Source organism: Triplophysa dalaica, chromosome 16 (genome assembly GCF_015846415.1).
Source record: "Triplophysa dalaica isolate WHDGS20190420 chromosome 16, ASM1584641v1, whole genome shotgun sequence".
Taxonomy (NCBI): domain Eukaryota; kingdom Metazoa; phylum Chordata; class Actinopteri; order Cypriniformes; family Nemacheilidae; genus Triplophysa; species Triplophysa dalaica.
The window spans coordinates 20373284-20389376 of record NC_079557.1 but is presented as its reverse complement, the minus strand read 5'-3'; the positions used below and the strand labels follow the sequence as shown (position 1 = coordinate 20389376).

At 38.3% G+C, this 16093-nt stretch overlaps 1 protein-coding gene across 1 annotated transcript in view; it reads right to left on the bottom strand.

The window, feature by feature from the left end:
• nkx1.2lb (NK1 transcription factor related 2-like,b) overlaps positions 1-16093 on the bottom strand; it is a 74703-nt gene that overhangs the window by 3297 nt on the left and 55313 nt on the right. The gene's annotated exons all lie outside the window — the stretch shown is intronic.

The window sequence follows — 16093 nt, the reverse complement described above, 5'->3', positions numbered from 1 at the left end:
GGACACCCCAGGGTTTATGTCTCTCACACACACACGCGCACACGGCTGGCTGGCTCCCCCTCCTCCCCAGTTACACGGCTCTGATCATTGCCAAAACTTAGACACAAGCCGTGGCTTATTTATGCATTCATATTCTACTGTGAGTGGTAATTGGCTACAAATTAATCCCATGCCTCTAATAGCCTATTATCTCGGTCTGAGACTGCGAGGAGCCCAGAGGAGAGTGAACGATGATGTGGCCTCTGATATACACAGCTGTCAACTCACACCCAACGTGAGAGCACTGGACTGGAAACGCACTAAATAGGCTTATTTTTCCTTACTTTCACGCGCCCTCCTCCCGGACTGGGCTGAGGTTAAGATAATGATTGTTCCCAGAGAAATTAAGGAGAAAATCGGGCGCGTAAAAGCGGTCGTGGAGTGGATGAGTTTTTGCAATGCTCACATTACAAAAACAGAAACATTTACAACACATACTAAAACGGATTTGTTAATTTTTATATATGTTGTTTATTTATGTTCATTGTCCCTTCCAGCCAATGCATTGTTGTTTTTGCGTTTATAACAGGAGAGAAAAACCAAACAAACTTGCAGTATTTTACAGTCTTATTCGTTTTTGTAAACCTGTAATAACCTTGAGTGCAGAAGTCTATTATACGGGCAAACCCACCACAGACATGGAACAAAAATTGAATTTTCTTTTGTCTGTTTCGATTGACACAAGAACGAGGCCAGTCCTGTGCAATTATCGAGTGCAATGATCCTTTTGAAGCAAGAAATTTAAAGTTGCACAAAATAATGGGTAAAACAATCAGCTGATAGGATGAACATGATTATCCCATCACGTCTGGGCTCATGGGAGTCAACACATTTCCCTGTTTAATAACACTGAGACATTACAAACGCCAATATTTGACATTCAAATAAGAATCATTCAGATATGCAAACCAAATTTACGTGCATTCATGTACAGACCAATCATTTGTGTAAGACCCCCTGTGAACAGGTATAATACTATAATCTCCGAGCACCTAACACAAAGCTCAAGTTCACTGCTTGTTAAATGAGCACTTATGGTTCAACTGAAGTCAACCTGAGCTCCTCATAAGCATGAAAAACACATTTGGTTTGTTATAAACAACTAATTGAATAATGTACATTTTGCAGTGCAAAGGCTCACATTTGCTCCTTGATCATGTCCTCAACAGACTTCAGATACGTCTATCCGTAAAGACACAATTCATTTGGCTTTTTAGCAGCTGATTGGGGAATTGCTGTTGTAATTAGAAAGATTTCCCAGTCGCTCATTCAACGATTTTGCCAATTGAATCATATTATGCGTGATCATTTGTATGCAAATGATTCTATTCACAGACGTCCCAGTCTACCGCCCACAAAACACCGAACCAGCTTTCGCACGCTTCTACATACATCAGGAGAAAATCACTGCCAATAAGATATCCATTGTTGACAATTTAAAAAGCAGGATGACATAATAAGCAAAATGTGCCTCAAACCATATTACCACGATATATATTATTTGACACGTGTGTTTCAGAAAGACCCTGCATGGGCTCACTGAATAGATGATGTAGCCAAAACTATATGTGACCCTGGACAACAAAACCAGTGTTATGGGTACATTTTTCGAAATTGAGATTTTTACATAATCTGAAAGCTGAATAAATATGAGTTGTTTAGAAAAGGGCAATATCTGGCTGAGATACAACCGTTTAAAACTCTGGTATCTGAGAGTGGACAAAAATCTAAATATTGAGAAAATTGCCTTTGAAGTTGTTAATCAGGGGCACTGTGGTATTTCATCCACTCACAATTTGTTTACAAAATATCTTCATGGAACATGATTTGTAATTAATATCCTAATGATTTTGGCATAAAAGATTTTTTAAATAATTTTGACCCATACAATGTATTTTTGTCTTTACTAAAAATGTTCCTGTGCTACTTAAGACTGGTTTTGTGATCCAAGGTCACATATTTAAGACTGGACATGGGTTTACAAAGCAATTTAAGTGAAGAGAAAAGTTATTTTCTCATACACATATTCTCAAAAAAAAGAAAGTTGCCCCGTTGACTTCCAGTGAACACAAACCACTGAGACATTTGTCAAACTATCTACCTTAATGTATCTTGAAGGTAAATAAGTGATGACAGAAGTTTTATTAGGGGATGAAGCATCCCTTATTCCAGCACTGATGATGCCCAGCTCCACTTGTGCTGTATGCTGTTTCTGCAGGACAAAACAAATTTCTTTTTCACGTTACACAGAATAAAATACTGTGCCGTTATAGCGTCGTGGGAGAAAAGACAGTTTTAGCCGGTGAGTCAGAAGCAATCTAATGATTTTAAATGAGCATGGAGTAGTAAAAGCCTGACAATTCTCCATCACAACAGCAGATGATGGTTAAAACGACCTGAAATCAATATTCCGACCGGGTGTCTCCCACTGATAAGAGGTGCCAAGACAATGTTGACTATTAAACTCGACAGCTTGAGATATTACACTATTACTTATGCTATTTTTAATAATCTATAATATTTGGGCTACAATTAATTAATTCTACGGATCAGATAATATCTGGGTCTGAGATGAGGTCGAAGGGGTCTATTAAGACTGGTAATGAGAAAGGAGAATTACAATCGTAGTGCCGAGAGCTTGTGAACAGACAAATATACACTCGTCTCTTTTAAACACACAGCTGAGGAGATGAGAAAGAGGGCTGGGGACGACGTTACCAATAAGATAGAGAAATACATCCAAATGATAAGACATGTTTATAAGCTTATTCTCTGAATAAAGGTGCATTTCTGATTTAAAAAGCGGTAAAGTTGTTTGGATCAGAAATGAACAAACCTATTTCAGTCAATGATAATGAGGGCAAAATCTTCCTTTAGAAACTGTTATTGTTTATATTGTAACAAAGTTTATAAACACCATTCTCCTTGATGAAGTGACCAAAAGTAACTTCTTGACTGTATGATTTCTAGACCTTTTAAAGTGCAGTACAATGTAGACACTGTGCACTATGAATAAAGCAATTGGTGCAATGTTAAATGTTAAAATAGGCCAGAGGGGGGCGTGCTTCTCTTTGAACTTGAAATACTCAGGAATACAAAGTTAGAATGTATAAACAAGAGGAGAGTTTGTGATGATCCTGCTCATTGCAACTTCAATCTGGAACTTAAATATTTAATGGTTATTTACAAAATGACACAGAAAAGGATATTACAAAATTATAAAGCAGAAATTAGCAGCTTTTTTTGTATAATATATTCATCAATTGAATAATATGAAACTACTGATTTTAATTTTTGGGCTATAAGAAAATCATTCCAGATTTTGATGCAGTTAAAAATCGGAACATAAGATTTCACCCCAAAAATGTCATTCTCATATTATGCATTAATGTGCTGCTAACACTTTACACTGTAATTGAAAACAAATTAAATAACAACTTTAAGGAATTATGACAAGAGTATTACGTCATAATAGATTTATACAAATTTTCAGAAAATGTGCTTAGTTGTCATTTAAATGAAGCAAGACCATTTACATTTTTTGGATTTTGGGGTAAAATGTTACTTGGACATGTTTTCATCTTATCACCCAAAGCAAAATTATTATTTCTCATATTTTTACCCTAGACAAAAGGAAACAACTAACTGCAACGTATGCTCGGGGCAATAAGCTGAAGTTCTGGCGTTAGGTTAGATGCCTTTGTTGTTGTGTCACATGGAGGTTATGGGGCTTCGGTCAATATGCAGTACGTCCGTTTGGCTCCCTGATAAACCGACTCTGCTGAATGAGGTAGGGGATGTATTGATGACAGTCTGAATTTTTCTTACCTTTGCAGGCCTCTTTATTCTGCACACGTTGAGAGAGCGTTTGGGGGGATTTATGCAAGCGCTGTGTGGCATCTTGCAGATGGAGCTTTAAATTGTGCATTACAACAGACAGAAGTTGTTTAAATGCATTGAAACCAAGAGTACCATAAGCTAAATTAACACACAGAACGCCGGTTGTAAATCCACCACATGTACACACTTATATTGTAGAGAGGAGAGAGAAAGGCATTCTGGGGCTATTGAAAGTTTAATCACTTGATCAATCAGTCATTATTCATGCGATCATGCAGCTTTCAGTGCAGAGTGATCCTATGATGAACACTTATCGTCATTGATCAATTAAACAATATAAAAGAGTAACAATGTCATAAGCTGCACATGTTGTTGACGCATTTATGTACATTATGTGATGTCCGTTGCTCTGTATACCTTGGCTTTACTTGTGCTGCTTTAAGGGGTGAACACTGCATGAATGCATTGCTTAAAGTAAATATTGCTCATTCTTTGAGAAGTACTGTAAAAAAAAGTACTTTTGAGAATTCTGTAAAACATTATGCTCCCTTTTTCATTTCAAGTGAGAACATTTGTAATGAAGATCCCTCATTCTTCATTCCTGAAGATTTTCTTAGAAACACTTCATCTTAATAAATACAATTTCCGCAAAAAATAAAACAAAAAAAAATTCTAAATCCAGTATATCTAGCCACTATCCAAATATCTGACAAACATTCCAGACAGATGGAATATCTTCAGGCCATGAGTGGAGAGGTGAAACATTTACAAAATGTCTCACCTTAAAGAGGCAGATTATTATCACCTTCAATTCTAGAGATATCTACGTGTCATCACAGACAGAACGATAGAGCCTAAAAGATGTTTCTTTTTCCGAACGGATAAAATCTGGACTGCGGCAAAAGGAAACACAACAACAAAAAAATAAGCTGCCTTCACAGTTTTGGTAGCTTCTAATAATTGGTTCCTTCTTTTATTGTCCCTGCCAGCTGAAACTATCATTAATCCCTCTTTTATTTGGCTAGAGTGATACAACCAGTAAAGTATCGCTTTACTGTGGCAGCAAAATGACATTTGATGTCCACGGACTGTTTCACTTTAAAAGCGGTGAAACAGATCTATAACTTGAGGTGTACAGAGAGACCAGTAAATAAAACGCATACAAGATTACAAAACTACGAAACCGACAACAACTGCTTACATGACGCTCTATGGCAGGCTGTTAAATTCATGTTTGAATGGTCATTAGCAGTGCAATGTTCTAATCTCTATTCACAAATGCTTCCCCAGTTCATGTCAAATTGAATCAAGCTTTAGAATAGCTCTATCCATTAAGTCTGGATTAATAAAACAAGATGTTCCACTCTGATGCATTTATACAGCGGGGAAAATAAGTATTTGACAAATCAGCATTTTTATCAGTAAGGGGATTTGTAAGTGGGCTATTGACACAAAATTTCCACCACATGTAGCCATCAAGCCAAATATTGAATTCACACAAAGAAATCAGAACATTTAAGTATACAAGTTCAGTCATAATAAATAAAGTGAAATGACACAGGGAATAAGTATTGAACACATGAAGGTAACAAGGAGCAAAATGGCATAGAAAGCCATGAGATCACCTGAAATCTGTCAGTATTGAGAGAGAAACCCTGCCCCCTATCAGTACTAATTGATATCAGCTGCTTTGGTCCTAATTGATGGCCTATAAAGGCTTCTCATTACCTAGGAGGCACACAGGAAAGACTTCATGATGGGTAAAAGCAAAGAACTCTTTGTAGATCTTCGTAATCTAATCGTTGAAAAGCATTTTGATGGGAATGGTTATAAGCGCATTTCCAGAATGCTGAATGTTCCTTTGAGCAATGTGGGGTCATTATCCGGAATTGGAAAGAGCATCAGTTCACCATAAACCGGCCACGATCAGGTGCTCCACTTAAGATCCCTGTCCGAGGAGTCCTAAGAATAATCAGGAGAGTTCTCCAAGAGCCAAGAACCACTCGGGCAGAAGTTCAGTAAGACCAGGCATCAGGATGTACTGTTGTTTCAAAGAAAACTATAAGCAATGCACTGAACCGCTATGGCATCCATGCACGCTGACCATGCAAGACTCCATTGCTGAACAAAAAGCATGTTGAGGCTCGGTTAAAGTTTGCGAAAGAGCATTTGGAGAAGCCTGTGGATTATTGGGAGACTACAGTATGATCAGATGAAAGCAAAATTGAACTTTTTGAACACCATACCAACAGTTAAGTTTGGGGGTGGAAGCATCATGGTTTGGGGCTGCTTTTCAGCAAGGGGTACTGGCAGGCTTCATATTATTGAAGGCAGGATGAATGGAGAAATGTACCGGGACATTCTGGATAAAAATCTGCTGCCATCTACCAGAAAGCTGAAAATGTAAAGAGGGTGGACATTTCAGCAAGACAATGATCCCAAACACAAGGCCAAGGACACAATGAAGTGATTTCAAAGAAAGAAAATCAAGCTGCTTGTTTGGCCCATTCAATCACCTGACCTAAATCCCATAGAAAATCTATGGAGAGAACTGAAGATCAAAGTTCATAAAAGAGGCCCAAGGAACCTTCAAGATTTAAAGACCATTTGTGTGGAAGAATGGGCCAGAATCACTCCTGAGCAATGCAGACGACGGATCTCTCCATACAAGAAGCTGTAATCACCAACAAAGGCTTTTCTACAAAGTATTAAAAAAGTGTGTTCAAAACTTATTCCCTGTGTTTTTTCACTTTATTTATTGTGACTGAACTTGTATACTTAAATGTTCTGATTTCTTTGTATGAATTCAATATTTGGCTTGATGGCTACATGGGGTTGGAAATTTTGTGTCAATTGCCCACTTAGAATGTAATGTACAGCCTCAGAAACCATTGCACATTTCAAATCAGGATTCCTAGATGTACAGTGGTTATTCCAGGCCAGTGTCTGTTGAATTTCAACCAAATTGAACCAAAGGAGTGACATAAATTCATCCAACAGCGAAGTGAAAGACTGACAGCATGACAAGACACATGAAAACTGTGATTTATCACATATATCACATATATATTTAAAACATATTTTTTAATATAACTATGCCTTGTAGAAATATTTGATTTAAATTATTTAAAATATTTGAATAAAATAGTTTTATTGCTTAAAAGTGAATCTGAACTTTACATAAAATCTGAAGAATATTTTTATTAGAAATTTGGCCGAAATATTTTTTTGTTCAAAAAACTGAAACTAAAACAACTATTTTATCCAAACACCTATACATAACAAATCAGAAAAATCTCAGTCTCTAATTTTTTTCCACAGCTGTATATATATTAAACATAAAATAATTGATAAACAAGCATAAATAAATGCTTTAACAAAACAAATACTTGTAGTCTTTGATGCTAACTGGTCAATATTGAAAAAAAAAATCCATATTATTATTATCATTATTATCATTGTCATCATCGTCATCATTATTATTATTAGGAGTAGTAACAGTATTATTATCATCATTATTTTTATTATAACTTTTATTATATTATTAATGTTGTTATTATTATTATCAATTTGCTTTTTGTGGGACCATGTTAAAAAGAAACAAGATGACAACATTGTCCCTGCTGAAGGGCGTTGTCAGACATGATAAGAAATATAGCAAAGCCTTTCAAACTCTACTATTTAAATAACCTTTTAAAAGTACCAACCCTAGCTATTAAGACAAAGTATTATCAAAAATGAAAATGAAAAGAAATTGAAACAGATGCAGTAACATCCCAATATATCTGTGTTGATGACTGTAGGCTGGCAATTACCGGCTCTACTGGTCTGCACATATTTTCATGGCCATTGTTAATGAAGACAATGCTCATTGAAAGCCTAATTAACAATTAGCATAAACATAATTAGCGAGTGGTGACATTTCACTTGCTACATTGTTGAAATAATTTTTAGAAATTGCCCTCAGAGAAATACTGTCACGCTTGCATAATGGCTGCACTTTGTCAAAGCATGCGAGTGACTGCCGTAGCTGTTCAGAGGCGGGAAGCTTTGTTTTAACATGATCACCGTCGGCATTTCACAGCTCATACAAGAAGACATATGGTAAAATGTACAGTAGTGCACAAACCCTCAGATCAAAAAAAGGGGTGCAAATACTGTCTCTTGGTGATGATGATGCAATTTTATTCCCACTGCAAAAAAAATGACATTCTTACCAAGTGTCTTTGTCTTGTTTTGTAGTACAAATGTCTAAATATTCTTACATCAAAATCACTTGACAAGAAAGTGACTTAAGATATTTGGTCTTGTTTTATAAAAAAGAATATAAGAATTAAGTAAGTTTATGGTAAAAAGAAGTAAAACAATATGTCCATGGGGTGAGAAAAATAAACTTGAATTAGGTATTTGAGAAAAAGGTCTTTTTATTTTCAAGTTTATTCTCCTCACCCATAGACAGATTTTTTGCTTTTTTTTAACCAAAAACTTACTTAATTCTTACATTCTTTTTCATAAAACAAGACTAACTTAGGTCGCTTTTCTTTTTTTTAGGGGAAAATAAAATCAATATACAATTAACTAACAAGACAAAATGTCTTTTTTTCGCAGAGTTTCCACAAAAAAACAAAACAAAGACTGCTCAATCTGTATGCAGCTGTTTTACTGTTAAAAAACGTTTTCTCCTTCAATCCCCCGTAAGAATTAGCCTTGCTGTATCAAAACCATCATAACCAGATTGGTGTAGATGCAGAAATAGAAAATTAAATAGAGAAAAATCTTAAATAGAGAACTATTTGTCATGGACAGGAATTGGCAGATCGACTTTCAATCTAACGTATTTTACTACACGTTATCTTTCATGCAGTATGTATTAATATATATCAACGCAATCTGATAGGAATTCATACCTATTTACAAGGTGACTCATTTGTGTGAATTTCTGTTTCCTTGTGTTTTGTAATGATTTGACTTTGCCCCTGTGCACAAATCAATAGATTCTCCATTTTGTGGCTTGAGACTATTATCACTGTTAGTGTGTCTGCATTTACGCAAAGTCAAAAATCGGCTGCGGAAAGAACGTTTTCCTCCAATGGCGAGAGGAGATTACCTGACTGTCAACATTCAAGCATTGACAAAATCTGTATCTGCCAGAGGTAAACTGTTTGTCTTGGAGGTATAAGACATTTAGACAAGACACATTTGCTTCAGGAAGACAAAGTACAATGGGAAAGTTCTGTAGTCTTCCTTGTGACACAAGATAAGTGAGTACAAGTGGATTAGAGGTCTGAGGAACAGATCTGTTTGTCTGTCACCGGAGGATCTGATTCATTCTCCATCTGCTCTCTGCTATACCATCACTATATGAAACAGAGTCTGATTGACACTTAAAGTATGATAGAAAACAAAAACGTGTGTGTCGTTTGCAGTAAAACTAGCCTACGCAAACATCTGCATATGGAGTTCAACAATAAATGGATCAACGAAACAACGTTCATGCAAATGCAAGCGTCAGATGGATCTGACTACAGGCAAATATAGCCGTCAACGTGAATGAGAGTTTATTGCTGGTGACATGATCTTTATCTCCGTCAATGAGACTGCTGCCCTGATGCATCTGTTTATCAAACATTACCTCCACTTCAATGAGAATCTCAGAGAATCATGAACATTGTGATGAGAAGACCAGACTTGATGTAACATTTGATTGACAAACTATGATATGCGACGTGCCATTCCCGCCCCACGATAAGTCGATGGAAATGTTTCGGCGCCATCCAATTTAGCCACCAAACAATCTCTGAGTGTCCACCGGAGAATTCGAGAGAGACATTTGGGCAAGTAGATTTGTGCAAAAACGCCATTCAGACCCTGAACCGCCAATCCATTTCAGGCCTGATAGAGCCTTCTGTAGGTGGTCTGAAAGTGTTTGCGCACGCAGGAAAACTCAGTCCCATCTTAAGCCCACTGGCAAATTTCTAATTTCCGTTTGGCGGGCGAGCTGTCTAATTGCTATTTAGCTTCGCCAGTCAAGTAATTCAGGCCAATGTCTTAAAAGCAGCCACTAGTAGTTAAGCCTGTATGCCAAAGGCTCCGCTGAACAATAGTGACATCTCATCAGGGCCTCAGGCTCCTGGACAGGAGTGCGAATCAGGTCCCTCTTCTCTTGAATGGGCAAGCAATCTTCAGAAAATTAAGTGTGGAAAGGCAGGGAAGAGCTGTGCGATTCATCACGACAGACTCTGTCAGGCGCGGGGCTATTAGAGGATCTGCCGGCGCTCGGCTGCCATGTTGTCATCTGTGCAAAAGCTGCATCAGCGGACTGATGTGCATAGCACGAACAGGAAGGACAGCTCGTGTTGAGCTTCATACAAACGCTGATGTCTCATTTGTCAAGCGTGGTACTGTTCAGAAAATCTCTCGCTGGCGCTTTCGCTAACTAACTGATGGCAAATTAGACATCGTGTTGCGAATCGTGCTTCACGCTCGCAGAAACTTTACAACTGATGCGTAACTCTAAGGACAGTGTTATAAAAGTGAAATTCCTTCACATTCATCACGAACACTGTTCTGTGAGAATGTGGCTTATTTGAGTTAACAGAATTACTAGATGCTTTAATGTTAGCCTTGTCTAAAACTTGAAGTAAGCATGTTAAGGCGTTATAATTTCAGAATCAGGTCAGGTGGAGGATCGTTGTGCTAACGGTACAATTCCTACTGAACACACAAGCTGACAGAATGTATACTTTTGAATGCCCTTTCACACTCAACATGCATGTAGCCGTTGGATATTACATCACATGGTGATGCAATGTTTTTTTGTTCACACATAATTTAAATTTATGAATTTGGAAGACGCTTTTATCCAAAGCGACTTACATTGCATTATACTATACATCTTTTCCTGAGCATGTGCAATCACTGGAATCGAACCCATAACCTTGGCGTTGCTAGCGCCACGCTCAAACCACTAAAGCCACTGGTCTAACCACTGAGCTATGGATTTAGATGTGCCTGCTGTATTGTGCAAAATGGAATTTTTTACTTTCACTAAAAAAATCATTATATTATTGCTCACAAGTCACCAAACTTGAAGTTTGAAAGGCAGAACATTTCCATCAGACGGTCTACAGTATGAATAAAAGTCAATAGAACCAAATGTGTAGCATGAGCATAAGTCTCTTTGGATAAAAGCATGTAAATCACTTACAATGCAGTTATCGTAATAACTGATAGATTGGTAGGCAGTCAAAATATGTTTTTTGTCAAGTCTTGGAAAGAGTAGCGAGTACTCTTAGTCAAGGTTGGCCTAACCTTGCCCATCCTCGCTGGGTTAACTGGATGCTAGACTGTTGATAAAGCTATCTCACCTCTGACAAGGTGTGCCGAGTGAAAATCCTCATTTAAAAAAACATAAATACATGTAATGGAACGTAATGGAAAGTCAAATATCGCAGTGGTCTATAGCGCGCTATGAGAACTGGATGAGAACTGCTTAACAATAAAAAGAACCTTGGCTTAGCTTGCCGGGTTAAAGAGGCCCTGGGAGGAAGAACCTATTGATTTTAATTACACTGAACAGCCCTTGGGGACACAAGGACTTTGGCTGTTTATTTAGCCATTGCCTCTTGCTGTGATTGTACAGGCCGAGATAAAATCAGTCTCCTAATTATTACCATAATAAGCTAGCGAAAGACTCCAGGCCTTGTCTTTTCTATTTAAAGACAAATCACAAGGAGATAGAGAAATAAAGCCATCAACCAGACCTTACGAGCCTGTTTACTACAAGAAGAAAAGTTATACATTTTTTTAAAGCCCATAAAATTTCTAAGACATATTTTATTTCACAGCATCAATTCACATGAACCGTTTTATCAATTCTTACAACGTGGGCTACTCATGTACAAACACACACCAAGGCCGCTATACACACCGACAATGTGGTTGAAACTGTTGAGATGAAAAAAGTTAGTTGTTAGAGACCTCATGTCATGGAGAGCTCTTGCGGAGTATATCAAGATTTCTGTGCCCGGTGACTGGACAAGGTTTATTCCATGAAGGTTCAATTAGATCCAGTTCTGATAATAGGACCAAGGTTAGATGGCAGGTGAGATTGTACTTTGGAGAAGGCTGAGCAAGATTAGTTGAGTCTGGACAAAGCTAATGCTTGTCCTCCTAACACCTGCTGAAGCACAAAGACATTCGATGTGGCATCAGAAATGGCATGATGAGCACATCTAGAGGGTGAAACTAAAAGATGAAGTGATGAGGACTGTGTTACACGGGTGCAAAACTCTCACATGCATCGAAAACAAGAGATTGTTATGTAATTAAACCCGGCAAACACAGAACGTTTTAGGATTCTGAGAAATGTAAAGAATAAACCGTTAGAAATAATTGTTTAGAATGAATTGTTCATAAAAAACAATTGTAGCTTAAAGTGAATGCCAAAGGCGTAAATGGAAATATACAATATTTCTGCTAGTATGTTTGTGACATTGACAAATTTGTAAAAAAAAAGATCAGATTTCTTTGCTTCTATTGAGACCAACATTATGCTAAGATCCTCCAAAAATACAAAATCTTGTTATCCTTTAACAAATCCTATGTCCCATATACAACAACATAGGTTGTTTGGTATTTTTCTTAAATGCGACCCTGGTCTAAGATTTACTAAGTGTGCACCTTCACCGGCAGCAGATATTGCCTTTGATATTATTTCACTGTCGATTTTTAAAGCTAGAGGGTGTTCGCTTTTAAATGTAACTATTGGTCTTAATAAACGTAATAATTGTCATTTTCAGGAGGACCGGATCTTAAATTTACCATTTTGTTGTGTATTGCTATCTGATATAATGTGGAATTATCATTTTTCAATTGAAGGCCTAGTGTAGGCAATTTAGCGCCATCTAGTAGTGAGGTTGTGAATTGCGACCAATGGCTCACTCCACCCCTCCCTTTAGAAGACCTACTGTGGCTGACACAGAATTAAGATTTGGTCAAGTTTTCTCTTTCTCTGTTTGCCGAAGTAGATTTTTACGAAATGCGCTCTAAACAGGAGTTTGTCCCTTTAGGGCTACTGTAGAAACAACATTGTGAATTCCATGTAAGGGGACCCGCGGTGTATGTAGACAGATATAGCTCATTCGAAGATTATAAAAACATGACACTTTATTATGTAAGGTCTTTATACACCTCTGAACACATAGTAATGTATATTATATTGCATTTCTGTCAAAAGATCCTTCATAATATTACACACAGCACCTTCAAGTTTGCATGAAGTCGTTTTTTTCATATTGTGACATGTTTGTGTAAAACAGCTTAAAAAAGGCGGGATTTGATTGTGCCTTAGTGCCATGATATATATGTACATAATGCAGAGATCAGATGTCTTTAAGAGGGAGAGGTTCATGTTTTTGATAAAAGATTATGAGTGCAAATTAGTAAAAAAATTATCCCCACATATAAAACATTTAAAATAAATGTATAATTAAAATATATATATTTTATTAATAAAACTAATAGTAATATTTGTCTGTTTAGATGTCATTGTGACTTTGAAAATGTATATATATATGAATATAACAGTCAGACAACGCATCGTGTAATGCAGGACTTGTGCAATGGCTTTTGGATCATATGGAATTCCGGGCCTGCGTGGAATAGATTATTTCAGGACTGCAGCACGTAACCTTTAAATTCGGCAGCAGCAATAGCATTCCCCTGACAGGCTGGAAACGCGGTTCTCAGTTTTCCTCAGCCACCATGCCTAACAGAGTGAAATTGACCTGTATTAAGAGCCCCTCACTCCGGCTAAATTATTTGATCATAGTCCCTGACAGCTGTTTGGGTGGGTAATTGCTTGTTTATAGGGGGAGCGGGGAGCTGGTCAATGGTGGGCTGTGGGACAGGTGCGTGGGGCCGGCAGACAGGTCCAAACCGACGCTGGCCGTCGGAGATAAGGCACTCAGCTGGGTCGGTGGCTGTATCTCACCGCCGTGAGCTTGGTAATCTGCCTCTTTTTGCCATCGGCATCCTAACCTACCCAACGCATCCAGAAATACACAAACGAACATTCAGCCCAAAACTGGGTATTCTGTCGTACATCTGAAATGTACCTTGCAGAATTGCATTATTTTCCACGTGTCCAGTAATTCTTAAATGTCAATTTCATGGCAGTCTGTTTGGGAGATTAGGATTACATGGAGCGGTCAAACAGAGCAGCAAAGTATTTTTCAGTGTCTGAGTAAAAATAGTTTTGTGTTTTTCGAGACAACAAGACTAATGCTGTGTTCCATCCAAACATGTGGGATATTTCTGCTCGATAACCATTAAAGCATTCTGTTAAGCGATGCTCGAAAGATGACGTCTAAAGTAAATCTACCATTAGCTTTGCAGGTGTTTGACTCCAAAGGATGCTCCGTAAATCCCTTTGGATGAAAGCCTTCATGTAAATGGTTGACACAAGCTTTTGTTTTGCTGGTGAACAAATAAATAGAAACTGTTGAAGAGCTTTTACGAACAAGTTCATAAGCAATCTGAGTCGATTTTCCCATTTTAATTGCAAATTCGTCTACTTTAATGCAGTGTTCAATTGATCAGCAGCATCTTTCAGATGAAGCTGGTTGTCCTGCTGGTTAAGCTAGTTAGGAAGCAAGGCAGCCCTATGGACACCGGTATCCCATAACATAAGTGACAGCAGGGTCACATACCCCTGATTTTTTTTCAGTTGCTAATTTTAAAGTTGATCACAAGGATGCCAGGGTTGATGGGCTTGACTGCCGCACCTCTCATTAGTGGCATGAGAAATCTATAAACCTGAACGTCCATCGGGTGTCTAGATTGACACATTCACCCTTAGTGTGTTTGTCTGAGCGTGCAGCAGGACGCCCCCTTGCAGAAAATCGCTGGCGGAGAGCGGTGGTCTTGGGCAGAGCAGTCAAGGAAAGCAAGCAATACCCATGTAATATTCCGTGCACCTCTAAACCGAAAGCATGCACCTGCCCCATCATTCACAAACACTGCATGGTATGCAACGCATGCAGATAGCGCTGGCTTTCTGCTCCCTGACATCAATAACAGCAGGTTATCGGTTTGGTGGTCTTGACGCCCTCACTGGGGTCCCTGTAAACAGCCGGATTGTATCCATGTGTTTCTGGTTAACAGGGACCCTCCCTACCCCTCCTCTGTAGCACTGCACTTATAGTAGCTCCGTGGGCAATTTATCTAAATCTCCCCTCTCCTTAAACAGTTTTATCAAAACTGGCGGTCGGGCGGCAGACGTATGGCGGTGGCCTCAATCCTAAATGCAGCAGCGCGGATTTTAATTTTAGAAAGATTAATGTGCCTTCCCATCCTAATGCTGCAGGTCTCAGTTATCTAGCTTGATGTCTATCAGCTAATTCCTACAGTTGGTTTGGAAACGACCCACATTTGTCTGCGCTCGGGGGCGGAAAACACAAACCACAACAAGACACTTCGGGCTGGGCGGAGGAAAAAAGGAATCTAACCATTTTACCAAATTTCCTCTAAATTAGAAACTGTCTGCCCCGCTTGGGCCATACACTTAAGAATCTGAGCAGGAACCTTTTTCATTACAGAGACAAACATCCCTCTGGGACTTAAGCGAAAACTGCATTCGCCATCCAGAAAAACACACGGGAAGCAGCGCGTTCAAGTAGGTTTAAAGAAGAGATTTAAAATGATTAAAACTGTCCTATTAATAGTGTTGTAGCGCACATAAGGTTTTTTACTTTTGGAGATACATAGAGGTACATTGCAACATATGAATAAACCTTTCACAGACATTTTTAGAAAAATGTTGCAAGACATAGATACTGAATTCACAGCAGGGGTGTTGCTAGACCTAAAGCTCTACTGGGGCACAGGCCCCCATTACTTTTTCTTTCATTTGCAACACAATGCACTATACAAACTTTCCTTGCTTAAACAAATATTCCTACAGTTTAACAATACTAGGGAAGGTAAACATTTATCAAGCGTAGCGTTAGTTCTGGCAAATCATGTGAGTCTAGGTTGCATCAGCCGATCACATCAGGTGCATAAACGTTAACCAATATTCATACAAACACTAGACTGCGTCCTTTTTAAGTTGCCTTTCTTGGCTCCTTATCAGCTGCTTAATCATGCTGCACTCCAAACCCACCACCATCCCCATCTTCTCCATATCTGCCTGTATCTGTTGAATCATTCC